This window comes from Pinus tabuliformis, chromosome 8 (genome assembly GCF_031772625.1).
Source record: "Pinus tabuliformis cultivar Carrire ecotype Pingquan chromosome 8, CPIR1, whole genome shotgun sequence".
NCBI lineage: Eukaryota > Viridiplantae > Streptophyta > Pinopsida > Pinales > Pinaceae > Pinus > Pinus tabuliformis.
Genome location: NC_142294.1, coordinates 140,625,553 through 140,641,080, shown reverse-complemented (window position 1 = coordinate 140,641,080; position 15,528 = coordinate 140,625,553).

Here is a 15,528-nt window from a genome sequence, read left to right as displayed (position 1 = left end):
CCGGCTCGTGATGAGACCTCCTATTCCAAGGATAGTTTGGCTATCCAATGGATCATAACCCTGGTGTGGTGGCTATAATGGGAATGTCACTTTGTTACAGCCTTATGAACATGGTAGGTTGGCTTGCAATGAGACCCCCTATCCTCCATCTGTGAACAAAATTTTGTTGTTATTACACATTTTTATAATAAAAAGAGGGAGGCTCAGTACTCCTTAGAGTAAGGATGGTAGAAGAAGTTCAACATGTCAATAGAAAAAAATATACCTATAATGTTATGAAACCAGCTCACAAAAAGATAGAAAAGAGAGATCAACGCCTTAAAATTCAGTGCCTTCGAGGGGGCAACCTCCTTTACATTACACAAATGAGCAATTCTTCGATGATACAAATGAAAAGACCTCCTTTCTATATATAGGAGTCTAAGGGGTCATAACATAATCAAAGCCGACATAACAATAATAATGTAAGGGCACAATAATAACAATAGTGGGCTTCTATGTGGCACAATAGTAACAAAATGGGCACTACATGGGTACATCAATATAATAAGTGGGTTGTACTAATAACAATAAGGGGTTACACTAGTAGTATAGGGGACTAACATGCCCCTCTCCTTCAAAAAGCATTGTCCTCAACGCTTGAGTAGTTCTTGATACTTATGTATAAAATTATTGTCCTCCCATGTGGAATCTTCAACGGGTAAGTTCTTCCACTTGATGAGATACTATGAAATTGATCGATTTCATAACTGTCAAGTTCTTGTTTCTGTGACTGCTCCAGGTTCCAATATGATTTTTCCTTCCTCTTCAATTTTTGGCAATATTGTTTGAATTGGGATCTTTTGCAACTTTTGAATAAGTGGCCATACTTCTTCATCCTTCTTCCATTCATCTCTTGCTTCGTTTATCCAATCTGGTTGGATAATAGAAATAGCACAAAACAATGCTTCCACATCCTCATCCTTGAAGAGTCTTCCCATTCGGTAAGGTCGCCATTTTTTAAGTGCACATAGTATTGCCAACATTTCCTTCTCATAAATTACTTGCTTGAGATGTAGCAGTTGTTGGCATTATGATGCATGTGTTGTACTTGATGGCAAACAACTCATAGAAGATCAACTCACTTATATATATCTAGATGAATCTACGGAAGAGATATCAGATGACAATTCTCAGTATGACAAGTCCAAAGGGGGAGATTGTTGGTATTATGAGACAAGTGTTGTCCTTGATGGCAAATCACACAAATGATAAATTATAGTGCAGCAAATTTATTTGATAAATTATAGTGCAACAAAGTTTCCTTCATGTAGAGAAAAGTTCACGCACTTTTATGCAGAGAAAAGTTTATTCCATGTAGAGAAAAGTTCATGCACTTTTATGCAAAGAAAAGTTTATTCCATGTAGAGAAAAGTTCACGCACTTTTATGCAGAGAAAAGTTTATTCCATGTAGAGAAACGTTCACGCACTTTTATGCAGAGAAAAGTTTATTTCATGTAGAGAAAAGTTCACGCACTTTTATGCAGAGAAGAGTTTATTTCATGTAGAGAAATGTTCACGCTCTTTTATGCAGAGAAAAGTTTATTTCATGTAGAGAACATTTTACGCACTTTCATGCAGAGAAAAGTTCCCTTCATGCAAGAGAAAAGTTCATGCACTTTCATGGTTGGTTCATGGTATTAGTTCGACAGTTTTTGATCCTATGGTTTTGGTCCGTGGTATTGCATCCAAAAGTGTTGATCCCAAGTATTGGGTCCGTGGTATTGTGTTATTATGGTTTTGGCCCATGGTATTGTGAAAGGCCTAAGACTATGAAAGAGGAAGGAGATCATTTGGCAAAGCATCATCTGAATTATTGAATATCTGATAAAGTGCTAGATCTGGAATACTGTGATTGGGTTATGGTGCAGCTCTGGATCTAAGCTAAAGAGGGATCTCACCGGTTGATGGAGAACAAGATCTAAGGATAGATCGGGATCAAATGCTTTGAAATGAACGATCTCTATATATTTGATTATGCTTATTCTAGATCTGTATATTGAATGATCTGAACTGGGTATAACTTAAGTTTGAAATCGCTGCAAGTCATGTTTGAATATTTATAGATCTGTACGTGGGTTGGCTTTGGTGTAAGCGTGTATATATGCAGGTTTGGTTCATTGTAGTAGTGTATACAATTTGAGCTATGATATTTGAAGTCACAGGTGGTTCTGGTTGTTTATGGGTTCTGATGACAGTTTAAAGGTGTCAGTATTCTGCATATCCTGTTTGGTTGGTTGTGTTTAGCTTCAGTATTGATGGATGAGAACTAATATTGGATCAAGATCATAATGACTCATATTTATGTGATCTGATGGACTAGATCTGGGTGATAACACATATATTATCCTTGTATATGTATTGATCTGGTGTTTGGGTGATTCAGAAGATTGATTGATTATGTGCTTCAATGATATTAATGGGACCAATATGAAAATTGGATAAAACGTGGCCTTTCAGATTATTTGTTGTGCTTCAGGAGTATCCAGTCTGAAAATGCATGAAACGTGGTACCTGGAGGAGAGAATATTGTAGGCCGGCGCCTACGTACTAGTATCTTAGCTAGTACAAGAGCTAAGGGGGTGGTAGCTCCCTTCCAGTAGCAATTGAAAACTTTGGAGCATTGCAGCAGGTAGCAGCCTACGTACTAGTAAATGGATCGGATAGTACAAGAACTATGGGGGTTGTAGCTCCCTTCCAGGAGAGACTGGAGAACAAGAGAGAGTTCTAGCTCTCTGCAGGTAGAAGCCTGCGTACTGGTATAAGACTGCACCAATACATAAATATTGTAAAAGGATTTTCTTATTAAGAAGAAGATTGAGATGACTTGCAGCAGGTGGTTTTCTCCCACATTGGGTTTCCACCTTATATCATGGTGTTCATGTGTGTGACTTATGTGTCATGATCTATTCTATTTTACTACACCTGTTTACTGTTAATATGGTTGATAATGTTCTAATGCACTCATTAAGGATCAACTAACTGAATCATAAGAAGTTGTGGAAGTAGCATATATGAATCTGAATATGGAAATGAAAAAGTTTTATTGATGTGATAATACTGATTCACCCCTCCCCCTCTCAGTATTGTTTCCAACAGCAGTAAAAATACCCAATCACCTACATCAAAACATTTTTCACTACGATGTTGATCTACTTGTTGTTTCGTTTGATTTTGCACTGAAGTGGTGTTATCCTTTAAAAGTTGGAGAACTTGTTGTTGATGCTCGATGTGATCTTTCTTTGCTTGAACCTTTTTCTTCTTGATATGCCCTTCTATCTCTAGAGTTTGAGGAGTGGTAATTTTTTCCAATCCTTTACAAGATATGGTCGGATTCATTTCTTGATGCTCGATGTGATCTTTCACTTCTTGAACATTTTTCTTCTTGATATGTCTTTCTATCTTGATAGTTTGAGGAGTGGTAATTTCGACCAATGAATTACAAGATATGGTTGGATTCATTTCTTCTTTTTCGATGTGATATTTCACTTCTTTCACCTTTTTCTTCTTGATATGTCCTTCTATCTTGAGAGTTTGAGGAGTGGTAATTCTTGCCAATGCATTACAAGATATGGTCTGATTCATTTCTTCTTTCTCTCGGGTGGGGTCCTGGCCTATATCCTCTTCTTTTGATGTTTCTTGATCCTTTTCTTCCTCGTCTTCATATTCTATGTAAAATAATTTCTTCTCATCACACTTACGACCTTTAGTGCATTTGCTATCACAATTGTAACAAAGCCCTTTTTCTCTTTTTTCTTCCAATTATTGTGGTGTAACCCTTGTAGGTTGTGGAAGGCTGGGAGAAACAACACTTCCATCTTTATAGTTGTGAGGGGTATGCTTCCTGGTTTCCATAATTTTGCTTTCCACTATGTCACAAAGCCTTTTTACTCTTTCCAATTGTGGTGGTGTTGCTCTAAAGAAGGTGTTGCTCTTTGTATCCTCATAATGTGCTATCATTTCCTCCGTGAAAATTGACCACATAACAAGTTGTTTACGAGAATAAAGCCCTTCATACCATAAAAATTGATCCGGTTATAAATATGAAGATGCAATACATACCTTTTGTAACAGTGGTACATCATGTAGATCAAAATATTGCTCCATCTGAAGTATCCAATTTACTGGATCCTTGCCATCAAACTTCCTCATCTTGCTTTTTCTTGATTTTAGGAGCTTGATCTTGAAACGACTATAACTCTGTACTTTCGGATATTTAAGTTCTGAAATTATGACCTATAGTAGCCCTCTGCATCCTCTTTCCAATGCCACCAGTCTAATCCAAATTGGATTATCCAAGAAAGAGTTATGCACAATCTCCCAAGATGACCTGATTATAGACTAGTTCAGTAGAGCGAACTTGTACGACGTGCCACGAGTCACTGTTTCGACCTTTGGCTCTGAAAACTATATACAAGAAACTACTGTCCGTCCTCTTTCTGTACCTTCTTACAAAATTTCAATCCGATGCTCAGAGAGAAAGTTATGACGATTTTCCCCAAGTCACCTGTTTGGAATGTAATTCAGGAGTCTGCAAAAAGACCAAATTCCTCATATCATATCTCTGAAAATATAACGAGAAAAGCTCTGAAATTCGGCCCTGAGATTCAGCGCGATTTCTTCTCAAATGGGTTTTTTTTTAGATTTTGACACGTCACAGAAAAAAAGGTATAGAAAAAATGCCACGATGACTTGTTTGGAGCAGCGAAACCCTAGAATCCAATGCTCTGATACCAAATGTTATGAAACCAGCTCACAAAAAGATAGAAAAGAGAAATCAACGCCTTAGAATTTAGCCTCTTCGAGGGGGCAACCTCCTTTACATTACACAAATGAGAAATTCTTCGATGATACAAATGAAAATACCTCCTTTCTATATATAGGAGTCTAAGGGGTCATAACATAATCAGAGCCGACATAACAATAATAATGTAAGGGCACAATAATAACAATAGTGGGCTTCTATGTGGCACAATAGTAATAAAATGGGCACTACATGGGTACATCATAATAAGTGGGTTGAACTAATAACAATAAGGGGTTACACTAGTAGTATAGGGGCCTAACATATAATCTCATTTATTACAGACAGAGAAGATTATAACCAAGAATGGTGGAACCAACATGGTATTAGGATGATCAATAAATATCATGTTCAACAGAAAACAATGCAGTAAAGTAATATATAAATAATTGCGGTTCTTTTGAAAATAATTTATCATCAAGGAGCTGTCGTATTAAAAATCATAACGTGAATGATATTAACTCGCTTCAATAGAATCCATAATTCTTTTCCTCATAAAAGTAGTGTACTTCATGCCATGAAAGGGAATCAGTAAAATGTGGTCGGGATGAACTAGGAATAATCTCACAAGAGGAAGGAAGGGTTGTTCTCGAAAATACTCTCAAAGTGTTGCTCTTTTGAAGGAATAGCAAAAACACTCAAAAAAGTGTTGTTCCTTGTAGGGAACAGCAAAAACAATGCATGCCAAAAAACAAAAATACACACGAAAAAGTGTTATTCCCGGTAGGGAAAAACAAAGAAAATGCATGTGAAAAAGTGTTGTTCCCTAAGAGGAACAACAAAAAATGCGAAAGTGTTGTTCCTTTGAAAAGGAACAACAAAAATGTGAAAGTGCTATTCCTTCGGAAAGGAACAACAAAAATGTGAAAGTGCAGAAGTGTTGTTCCTTTTGGAAAGGAATAACAAAAATGTGAAAGTGCAGAAGTGTTGTTCCTTTTGGAAAGGAACAACAAAAATGTGAAAATACAGAAGTGTTGTTCCTTTCGGAAAGGAACAACAAAACGTGAAAGCGCAGAAGTGTTGTTCCTTTAAAAAGGAACAACAAAAATTTGAAAGTGCAGAAGTGTTGTTCCTTTCGGAAAGGAACAACAAAAATGTGAAAATGCAAAAGTGTTGTTCCTTTCGGAAAGGAACAACAAAACGTGAAAGTGCAGAAGTGTTGTTCCTTTCGGAAAGGAATAGCAAAACGTGAAAGTGAAGAAGTGCTATTCCTTTAAAGAGGAACAACAAAAACGTGAAAGTGCAGAAGTGCTATTCCTTTAAAGAGGAACAACAAAAACATGAAAATGCAGAAGTGCTATTCCTTTCGGAAAGGAACAGAAAAAACGTGAAAGTGCAGAAGTGTTGTTCCTTTAAAAAGGAACAGCAAAAACGTGAAAGTGCAGAAGTGTTGTTCCTTTGAAAAGGAACAACAAAAACATGAAAGTGCAGAAGTGTTGTTCCTTTGAAAAGGAACAACAAAAACGTGAAAGTGCAGAAGTGTTGTTCCTTTAAAAAGGAACAACAAAATGCATAAGTGTTGTTCCTTTGAAAAGGAATAACAAAATGCACAATCATAAAATGCAAGCACGCAAAGAATGAATTAGTTGTTCACTGTATTGATGCCGAGGATGGGTTAGAGTTTGAATGAAGCAACACCTGAAACACAAAATATAAGAGAAATCATAAAAGAAACAACATTTTATTTAAAAACAGTATGTAAATAAATAAATTAAGTTACAACAACTATGATATTATGTAGAAAAAATGATCTCTTTGAAAAATGTTTTAGCAGCAGTGACAAGACATGAATATTCAAATGGAAATAAATTCTTCATTTCTTCTATTATGAATCCGTTGAGTAATGGGTTGGATGAAATTCCTTTGTTTCATTAAAATTTCTTTCAAGAATCACTCGTTCATAAAGTGACCACCTTTTTCTCCTAGGACCTGCAAAAAAATGAGTGTCTACCTGCAATAAAACATTAAATCATGGAGAAAGAGAGGTGATCGGGCTCTCCTAATCCAAAAATTATGCAAAAAAAACAACAAGTAGTTACTTTGTATAACAAATCCACTCAGAAAATAACAAAGTAAAATTTATTTGTCACCTACGGGGGAGCAGTGGTCGACCATACAAACCAGTAGTGTTTTAATCACAACTTCTTTGTTTTTTGTCCAAATTGAGTGATTCCAAAGCTATATGAGATATAATTTGAAGGTATATCTCTAATATAAATAAGTTTTAATAATTCAATGATATGATATGTCAATTTTACTTAGAACAACCTGCATAACGGAGTCATTTTCGATTACCCCACTTAAAACGACAGTGGATATTTTAAGCATAGATTTTTCGTTTGATGTCGGATTCGAATGATTAAAATTGGAAATGAAATTATATTCATTTATTTATCTTCAATAGAAACATATTTTTAAGACAATAAGAACTGATGGGTCAAATACGTTAATGAACAACCGAGAAAACTGAGTTTCAAGAGTGTGGATTTATGATAGGCAGTCAGTATTTTGGTCATAAATTCCTCATACAATATCTAAATTGAGTTTTTCAAATTGAGTTGTAAACTATATTCATAGAGGAATCTCCCATATAAACAATATTTAAAAATATAGTCATTTAGGCCTCCAAAAACAGACTGTCCCAACTCTGTTCCTGAGCTGCCCGCTAGACACCTTGTCAATTTTTCGGTTATAACTTTTTCGTTTCAAATCCAAATTGAGTTATTCAAATTGGGTTGGAAATTATACATAAAGGGATACTTAGGATATAAACATGTTTTAAAAATATTCAATTTTGGTCCCCCAAAGCATGATTGTCCCAACTGTGTTTTCAGAAATTTCATCAAGCCCGCAAGCCAAAAAAATGATATTCAAGCAATTTTTTCATATTGATGATAAAAATGAATATAAGTGTTTGTAGAATTTTTATTTGCAATATAATTCATCTACATACACATAAATTAGAATATTTATCATCAATTTTGATTTCACAACATGTTGCAACAAAGAAATAACTATTTTTACAAAAAAAAATGTGTTTGTTTTATTTCTTTATTTATTTTATTTTCTCCACTATCCTACTCTTCTTTGAGAATCAAATATGTTTATGTATAAGAGTATTTCCTATGGAACCATTTTAAAAATAAGGCCTCTAGTATGCACATACCTAAATTTGAAAAATGCATATTAATGAATATTAGAGTATGCGAAGCCAACTTCCCTTGAAAAGATGGTGTCAAAAATTGTTGAAGTATGGAGTGATGCTGCAAACAAATGATGGAGTGAAACCAATCTTCAATATATCATTTACTTTCTTGATTTTCCATAGCCATCATACCATGAAGTTCTTGAGCTTTTAAAATGGCTTGTTGATGCAAACTAAAAGAAACCTCATTTTCTTCCATAACTTCTACAATTTTTGAATTTGAAACATTCTGAATCTCATTGTAAGTTTTCTCTAATGGTGCATGTGAGATAGAATGGGTGGGAAGGGTGGGTAAATTTTGTAGTTCAACACTGTAAGCATGTTGTACTGGTTTATTATGGTGAGGGTGTGGAATGAGTTGAGCAGGAAATTGTGTACGGAATGGAGCATTTTGATGATGTAGTTGATTGGGTTGAGTGGATGATTTTGATGGGCAAACAAGATGTTGTGGAAGAGCTGGTGAAGAATATGGAGAATGTGTTTGTGCTATAAGATGAAGGAGAATAGTCATGCAATCATAAGGTGAACCATGCCAAACTTGTAGACAAGATTGGTGGTGATTATATTGAGATTGACATGGTTGCCCTAACACATTAGTATTCCATAATGGATTATGCAAGTAAGAGAATGGAGAAGAAGTGTTTTGAACCATACCTATAGGCCATGATTTCCATGCTTTTGACCTTGTTGCAGCTTTCTCATCTCTTTGATATAATACTTCCATCATAGATAAGGAAAAACAACTATCTATCAGATGCTCCTTCCAGTAATGAGGGCAAAACACTTCATCAAATTCTTGATTTTTCTGAACCTGCAAAGCATCCAATTTTGAATTTAGAGAGCTAATAAAATCAACTTTAAAATTTTCAAATAAAAAATTGATTTCAGCTCTTATGTCTCATGTTCTTGTCACAGATTTGGAAAAGAAAGAACAAACGTCTCTAGAATTCTTACCAGCCTTGGAGATTTCTCTTGAATACCTTATGCACAATTCACAAACATCATCATATGAAAACTAAAAAACATCACCTTTTCCTATCAGATTTAAGAGTTCTAAAAATTCATCTTTGATTCCATTGAGTAGGAGTGTTTTTAAGATCTCTTTTTCCAAATGCTTATGCTTTGATTTTTGAAGGTTGTAATGAAATATATCTACATAGTCCTCCAAGCTTTCATCTTCCCCTTGTATCATATCAAAAATATCTTAATCGGCCTTGCAATAGCCCTGGTACTTCTTTAAGAATATGTTCTTCATGTCCTCTCATGTTTGGATGCAGTTCCCACCTAGGCTCATGAACCATCGAAGAGTTGCTCCTTTTAGAGTAAGAGGAAACACTTTCAACCTTTGATCATTAGTACAATAATCATATCCTCTACAAAGTATTTCGAACTCAAATAAGAATGTATCTGGATCTTCATTTGTCAAACCATGAAAATTTGGTAGAGAAGATGGGGGAATTATGTGCATTTGTGTCACTCCTCCTAGATCTTTGATAGGGAATTCAAAAGTAGAAATGTGATCCATTTCTTACCATAATAAAATATGTTCTTCATGTGTTTTCTCGAGGCTCCTCCTTCAAATGTTCTTGTCAATTGGTTAGTAAAACGGGTGGTGGTTACATCACCACTTAATTGAAATCATGAAATTTGTTTTTCAAAATTTCTATTTTTTTTTAGAAATTCAAACATTTATTTCTACCCTAAGTTCTTTAAAAATTCTGTTAGAAAGCGAGTGGGGATCAGGGCTTTTACATGATCCTATACGCAGGTTCTTACCTTCCGTTTTTAATACCCAATTCTTTCCTAACAGGCACTCATCAAATGCACACTACTCTTTAAAAATGGCTACACTCTCCTCGGCAATGGCGCCAAAATGTTGGGTGATAAAAAGGTGTCTTTTTAACTCCTAATTATCTTCACATTAATTGTCAACCCACGGACGAGTTTTTATTTCAAAAGTGTACTCAGTCTGAGACGGATATTTACTCAAGAGTAATGTTTTGCATTATAGTGCTTAAAATGCAAAAGTAAATGAATGCTTGAAATAAAATCTACTTACAATTAAAAGAAACTTAACACTCTGAAACTTAAATCATTCACTTAGAAAACTATAGCAATTTATCAGCCAAGGATGTAGTAGCAATAACTCATTCCTTGTTTAACTAATATAAATTAAATCAAACATAAACAAGATCCACAATTTGAGAATTTAGGCAGTGATAGCCAATGTCCTTTACAGTTGTTGATCTTACAATCCATACTAAAGCCATAAACTGAAAATGATAAATCAATAATGTTAGTAACAGAAATGGAATAAACACACTTGCTACAATTACATCTAAAAGGCAAAAACAAATCCTTGCGTGAAATAGATAACAACAAAGCTAATTTACCGGAAATGAACAAAAACACTAAATTAATGGAAATGAACAACAACAAAGCTAAATTAACAACAATCTATAATGAACATCAAAGTCTGAAATGAACAGCGAGGCTTTATATTTGAAATGAACAACATAACAATGTAAGTTGAAAAGGATAATAATCTCTGTTATGATGGAAAAGAACAGCCATGTGATTCAATCACAACTTGTGCAATAAAACAATTTCATAAAATACTATAACAACTTGCTGTAAAAACATAAAATTGTAAGGAAATACAATTCAAAGAAATAAGAATTAAATCAAACCATCACATGACAGAAATTGTAAAGATATAATACAGTAGCAGCAGCGTACTCCACCAGAGGCTGGGCCCTTAGCCGCCAGCGGATGCTGCTGGGCTACTTCAGACGAGAAGAATGAACAGCAACTCCCAAATCATATATTAATCATTAAACTTGGTTGGCATTACAATAGCAAAAGCCTTGAGAATTACAACATGCAACAATCCCTTTTTCCTCCTATCCTATCATGAATCATGAATCCTTAATTCTGAATCTCTAATTCTCAAATCATAATTCTGAATCCATCATTCCCAATTCTGCATTCTCTCAACCATCCTCCTCCAATACATCATACATAATCTCCTTTTATAATCATAAAGAGGAGAAATCAAATAGTAAATATGATCTCTCATAACAATATTAGATTGTTTCTAACTAATTGATCAACAAGAAAATATATTTCCATCCATCTTTCAACAAGAGCAAGGAGAATTTGGCTTTGCAGCTGAGATTTGGAAAACGGCCACACAACAAATCTGAGAAAATCATGCTCAAAGAACCCTAAGTTTCTCTCAGTATAAACCAAATTTAGGCAAACTGTTCTTCACTAAAGTTAATTTGGTCCGTTATGGACAAAACCCATGTTCTGTATTTTCCAAATTCTTCTTCATTTGCCGAGAATTTCAACCACAAAATAATCACTTCTTATTCCAACGAATTTCTGAGTTGGAATATTTAATGATCAAATCTTCAATCTGGAAATTGTATTGGAGGCTAAAAATGGTGAATAATGTTACAACCAATTTATTAAAACTATCATTGATAAAATCATGCATAATCATCAATTTATTAGAAATAAAGGAAAATAAATAATATTCATCCATAAGAGCATAGATCATTATAAAATGGATTTATATAATAAATTATAATAAATAACATGATAAAGAAGAGTAAAAATGGATGAAATAAGTGTTAAAAAGTGGTCATATTCACAGCCCAACACTTGGAAGGTCTCAGAGCACGTTATCCCAACATACCCTAGATTCTAGCAGGTGATTTCAACATGATAAGATCCCTCTCAAAGAAAAAAGGATGCACTAGACAGCTGGGCAGATACTCTGAAGCCTTGCAAGGTTTCCTCATGAACATGGGACTAGTGGACACCAAAACTACAAATGGGATATTCACTTGAAATAACAAAAGATGTGGAGTTTCCCAAGTGGCATCAAAACTGGATAGGTTTATTGTCTCTGAGGATATCATCCTGACAGGAGCAGCCATATCAGTATCCATTCTACCCTTTGGTGGCTCGGATCATTGGCTTGTACATCTAGAAGCTTCCTTTATGGGCACACCAAGAAATAGGCCTTTTAGATTCGAAAATGCTTGGCTCTCTAACCCCAACTTCACCTAAAACATTGCCAATTAGTGGAAGGAGGATTTGAACATCCAGTGTACTAAGATGTACATGCTCCAGCAGAGATTAAAATACATTAAATCCAAACTCAAGGATTGGAACAAAAAAGAATTTGGTGATATCATCAAGACCAGAATGAGTACGGAACAAAAGCTCCAGGAGGTCAATATGATCAATATCACAGAGGGCTTCAATGAGGAAAGACAGAAACTGACTAATTCTCTACAGGAAGAATGGGAGAAACGCTGTCTACAAGAAGAAACTTTTTGGAGATAGAAATCTCGGATCCAGTGGATCAAAGAGGGAGAAAGGAACACTAAGTTCTTTCACAAATCTACTATGGCTCACAGGGCACATAATAGAATCAACAAGCTAAAGGACTCTCAAGGTTCTGAACTTATCACTCACAAGGACATGGAGTCGACTCTAGTACAACACTTCTTGGACATTGCAAAGGAGCCAATGGAAGACAGATCAAGGTTCATTGCAAAGATCACTCAATAAATTCCTAGGTTGATCACCCATGAGGACAATCTCAACAAGCCAGTCTCAGAAGAAGAGGTTAGTGAGGTGATCAAGGAAATGCAAAATGGAAAAGCACCAGGACCAGATGGCTTCAATGTTGATTTCTTCAAAGCCTACTGGGATACAATCAAACAGGACATACTCGAGGTAGTTGAAGACTCAAGGCAACACAAAAAGGTTCTAAAAGCACTAAACACAACCTTTATAGCTTTAATCCCCAAAAAGAAAAACATTGTCACCCCAGATGGGTTTAGACCCATAGCCTTATGTAATGTGGTTTACAAAATCATCTCCAAAGTGATAGCCAATAGACTCAAGCCACTGCTACCTTTGCTCATATCTGAGGAGCAAACAGGCTATGTGGAGGGAAGGTAGATTCTTAACAAAATTATTCAAGCCCATGAGGTGGTACACTCTCTCAAACATAGCAAGCAAGTAGGTATGATCATCCAATTAGACCTTGCGAAGGCCTATGACAAACTCAGTTGGTCTTACATCAAAGCCATTCTTAAATCCTATGGCTTTAACCAAGATTGGATAAGATGGGTTATGGCTTTAGTCACCTCGACCAGTTTCTCCATTCTGCTTAATGGAGCTCCCTCCAATACTTGTACACCTTCCAGGGGTCTTAGATAAGGTGATCCACTCTCTCCCTTCCTCTTTGTACTCATGATGGAAGGGCTTGGTAGAGCACTCAAAATGGCAAATGCTAAAGGAAGAATTCAGGGAATCAAGCTCACCTCGGATGGAGAGGCCAACGCTCATCGACAATTTGTGGATTACATGATGTTGCATGGTGTATCCATAGTTAGGGAGGCAAAAGTAATCAAAGATATCTTAAACGACTTCACTATGGCAGCAGGAACAGAGGTAAGCCAAAGAAAGTCCAAGGTTTTTTTTGTTTAACACTAATATTGCAATATAGAGAAATATCACCAGAATTCTGGGTTTTCAAAGGGAACAGTTACCTTCCAAATATCTAGGCATTCCTCTTACTGGAAAACCCCTGTGTAAGCATATATGGGAACCAATTTTAAACTAGCTTCAAGACAAAATCAGCAATTAGACATACAGAGCTTTAAACTTTGCAGGGCGTCTAGTGCTCACCAAGGCGGTATTGCAGGCCATTCCCATTTTTATGTTTGCAGCTATCCCAGCTCCTCAGGGCATAAAACAACAAATAAGAAACATTCAAAGGAACATTTTTGTGGGGTAAAGGGGAAAATAAAAATAAGTGGGCTCTAGTTTCCCGGGACAAGCTCTACAAACCCAAAAGCCATGGTGGTTTGGGTCTGGAAGATCTGGAGACTCTGAGTCAGGCTTCGGGAGCCAAGCTATGGTGGTGATGGATCAAGGAGTCGAGAGAACCATGGGCCAAGCTTTGGACTCAAAAGTATGCCAAGCACTGGCAGGAACAGGATCACATTAGAATGACAGGATGAATCAAGGGCTCACACATCTGTAACCTTGCATGGGAGAATAATAGCATTGTCCAAAAGCACTGTTTTTGGGAAATTAGAGCTAGGGACCAGGCTTGCTTCTAGGAGGACAGCTGGCAACAGAAACCCATCCTGAACAGGAATGAACTGGTAGACCTCAAAAGGTACACAGATAACAAAGGTCTCTTATTAGTAAAAGACTTCTGGGATCAAGGGAGGAACAAGGATAAATGGAGGAAATGGAAGAATCTAAGTTACAATGAAGAAAGCCCTTTGAAGGGCATGGCAAAGGCTCTTGCTAAGGACGTAAAGAAAAGAAGGATTCTGGTCTCCTCTTCTGCTAACCAATTAAGATGGGGCAAGAAAAATGAAGGTAACTACAATCTCAAAGAGGCCAAACAGGAAATCACTGGATTTAACTTGGTAAAAGCTGAGAAAGTTTGGTAGAAGCTATGGCAGGCCTCTCAATGGATGAAAATAAAATTATTTATCTAGCTTGTTCATCAAAGGAAAATCCTAACTTGGGAAAACCTTATGAAGAAAGGTTTCATTGGCCCCTCTAAATGTCAGCTTTGTGGCTTGCAGGAGGAAACGATTGAACACCTGCTTAATCTGTGTTCCTTTTCTGCCAAAATTTGGGATTGGGTGGCTTCTAGCTTCAAACAGACCGACAGGGACAGGCTCAGCATATCCAATACATTATCAAAATGGAGGAAAAACTTCTCAGAAAATGAAATCATCAACAAATCCTGGATGCTAACTCCAGGCTTTGTCATCTGGAATATTTGGAAAGAAAGAAACAGAAGAATCTTCAAAAACAAAGCTAGAGAACCCCAACTTATCATCAATTAGATTTTGAAACAGCTCAAGGAAACAATCAGAAGTACTCTGAGAACGAAACCGACGAATCCTCCTCTGCCTCAGGAGATACAAATTATTATTAATTTGGATCTTCAAGACATCAACCCTCAGGGTGAGAAGAAGGATCTGAGAACCTTAAACACAGGGGAGAGGGGTTGGGAGCCCCCTCCTCAGGGCTTTTTCAAAGTCAATATTGATGGAGCCTCCAAGGGAAACCCCGGGGAAGTTGGCTTTGGTGGAGCCATCAGGGATCCTGAGGGACATATAAAATACATCTTCCATGGACACCTGGAAAAGGACACCAACAAATTGGCGGAACTTCTGGCATTAGATCAATCTATGGAGATCCTAGTGGAGGCAAACTCACAGAATGTCATAATCGAAGCTAACTTGGAATTGGTTGTCAAAGTTGCCAAGAAGATTCAAAATGGAACCTCGCCAGACAAAGTGTCAAAGCACTAGAGGCTGCTGCAGGTGTTTCATCGTGTCCAATTACACTTTCAAATCCTTAAAACAATAAGGTTTGTGTGCGTTAGAAGAAAGGAAAACATGCTTGCAAACAAGCTGGCCA